The sequence below is a fragment of the Schistocerca serialis genome, chromosome 1, assembly GCF_023864345.2.
Source record: "Schistocerca serialis cubense isolate TAMUIC-IGC-003099 chromosome 1, iqSchSeri2.2, whole genome shotgun sequence".
Lineage (NCBI taxonomy): Eukaryota > Metazoa > Arthropoda > Insecta > Orthoptera > Acrididae > Schistocerca > Schistocerca serialis.
Window position 1 is genome coordinate 90,859,491 of NC_064638.1, and position 2,976 is coordinate 90,862,466.

Here is a 2,976-nt window from a genome sequence, read left to right on the forward strand (position 1 = left end):
TGCTTTTATAGACCACCTGGGTCAGGATCTGTAGTTGTAGAGCACTTCAGACAGAGCTTGCAGAATATCATTAGTAATTTTCCTGATCATGCCGTTGTAATAGTGGGTGACTTCAACTTTCCAGGTAAAGATTGGGAGTGTTATGCCATCAAAGCTGGTGCCAGAGACAGGGAATCGTGTGGCATTGTTCTGGATGCCTTGTCCGAAAATTACCTTCAACATATAGTTTAAGATCCAAATCGTGAGGGTAACATCTTAGACCTCCTGGCAACGAACAGACCTGAACTTACCGAATAAGTTAACGTTGAGGAAGGTATCAGTGATCATAAGGCTGTGACAGCATCTATGACGACGGGTCCTACAAGGAATGTTAAGAATGGTAGGAAAACATATTTGCTCAGAAAGGGTGACAGGATACAAATTTCTGAATATCTCAGTCGTGCTTGGGTAGCTCAGTTGGTAGAGCACTTGCCCGCGAAAGGCAAAGGTCCCGAGTTCGAGTCTCGGTCAGGCATACAGTTTTAATCTGCCAGAGTGAAAATCTCATTCTGCATATAAATGATCTAGTAGAATGCGTCGGATGCTCTTTAAGGCTATTCGCAGATGATGCAGTTGTTCATAGCAAAGTAGCAACGCCAGAAGATAGTAAGAATTTGCAGAACGACCTGCAGAGAATTGATGAATGGTGCAGACTCTGGCAGTTGACCCTGAACGTAAATAAATGTAATATATTGCGCACATATAGGAAAAGAAATCCACTACTGCACAGCTACACTATTGATGACAAACAGCATGAGACAGCTTCTACCGTAAAATATCTAGGCGTAACTACCCAGAGCGACCTTAAGTGGATTGATCATATAAAACAGATAGTGGGAAAAGCAGACACAAGACTCAGATTCATCGGAAGAATCTTAAGGAAATGTGACTCATCCACGAAAGAAGTGGCTTATAAGGCGCTTGTTCGCCCGATTCTTGAGTATTGCTAATCTATTCGGGATTTCTGTCAGCTAGGGCTGATAGAGAGAGAGGATCCAACGAAGAGCGGCGCGTTTCGTCACGGGATCGTTTAGCTGGCGAGAGGGCTTTACGGAGATGCTAAACAAACTCCTCTGGCAGACGTTGCAAGAGAGACGCTGTGCATCACGGAGAGATTTACTATTTAAATTTCGGAACAGCACTTTTTAGGAGGAGTCAAGCAACATATTACTTCCCCATATTGACCACGAGGAGAAAATCGAGAAATTAGCGCCAATACAGAGGCTTACCGACAAGCATTCTTTCCACTCAGTATTCGCGAGTGGAACAGGGTTGGAGGGATCAGATAGTGGTACCGAAAGTACCTTACGCCACACACCATTAGGTGGCTTACGGAGTATGATGTAGATGTAGATAAGAACCATTGCGTAATTTATTTTCTGTCCTTCTAAATCGTTCCCACATAGTTGATAGAGACTTGAAAACACTAGTTGCGTACACTTTTTTTTGTTTACATCGAGAGAAATCACGGTAAAGGCTTACATATACGCTTTCGATTGTATTCATCGACTATACAGCGTTGTGAAACTTAAGTTCTCGTTACTTCATCACCAATGTAGGAAAACGGAAGGCTGGTTGAGGGATGCGGACGAAGGAGCAACAACAATTTAAGGTACAGCGTAATGACAGAGAGACGAGTAGGATGGGATGTCTGCGGCAGCATCTGCGCCACGGACCCCGTATTTGCAGCGCATTCGTAATAAAACAGACGCTGCCTAAAGAAAACTCCGCCAACAATTTGCCGTTTGAAATGTGTCAAAATGGGTCCGTACTCCATATATGCAGGACAAATACAGCGAGATCCATAAATGAAGGAAAATATCTCAGGAACCGCATGCCGCTTTACATTTTTAGTTCTTTTCTCCTCGTCTTTAAGAAAAGTAAACGATTTAATGAACACTGAAGAACTCCAAGATTCAGAGAAGTCCCATAAATTGTACACCCCTTTCTAATATCCAGCGCTCTGGGCAGCGAGACTAAGCGCAAAAACGTTTCTCACTGTGGACACCAGAATTCGTAATCCCGCAAACAAAAAGAGCTTCTCAACCAACCCCGTCGATAGTGGCGGCATTTACTGTCTCTTACCAATACTATATTGAGCTATGAACGGGAAGAGAGTTCTACAGGTCCACTCTAGCCGATGCACTCCGTTCCAGCTGCGGGTAAGGAATGTCTCGCAGTGTTAAATTCCGTACCAAATTTCACAAACGCGCAATGCACTTACGTTGAGGAGGGAACTGCAGAAAATACAAGACAAATCTCCGAACAAGCGCCACTCATCAGCTAAACCATGTTACTTGAAGTATACATAAGTACGCTGCAGATGCGGAAGAGAATTTTTAGCAAACTGTTGATAGAGCCGAAAAAAAGGGCTCTGAGCACTATGTGACTTCTGAGGTCATCAGTCCCCTAGATCTTAGAACTACTTAAATCTAACCGACCTAAGGACATCACACACATCTATGCCCGAGGCAGGATCCGAACCGTAGCGGTCGCGCGGTTCCAGACTAGAGCCGACAAAAAAAGACTGTCAACATAGTATCAGAAGACAACAAAAGTGCTTTGTGCAAGAAATGCACACAAATCGCTCCCATTCTATGCGTATACAGAAAGTGCAAACGAAGCTGCCAGGAGACTAGTAACAGTGTTCAGATTTTTCATCCGCTTTATGAACTATCACTTAGGAAGTCAGAAGAATTCAAAACAATGCTTTTACCCTATGAGGCCTATTTCATGAGAGACGGTACAGTCATTTCTCATAACATACATGAGAATGGAGAAATAAATAGTTACAGCAGGTACCTGCTAACATATGAAAATATTTTTTTTAACTGGAAAAGTACCTTCTTGAAATCTATGCGTGTACAGTGGGACGAGGAATTTTAACAATGAAAGGCACAATGTTTCTCCCAATTGCTCCTTGCACCCATATTTGTT

At 43.1% G+C, this 2,976-nt stretch overlaps 1 non-coding gene across 1 annotated transcript; it reads left to right on the forward strand.

The window, feature by feature from the left end:
- The first annotated feature begins 440 nt into the window (after positions 1 to 440).
- On the forward strand, positions 441 to 515 carry Trnas-cga (transfer RNA serine (anticodon CGA)). Its single transcript has one exon. It is a non-coding gene; the product is annotated as a tRNA-Ser (tRNA).
- The last annotated feature ends 2,461 nt before the right edge of the window (positions 516 to 2,976 follow it).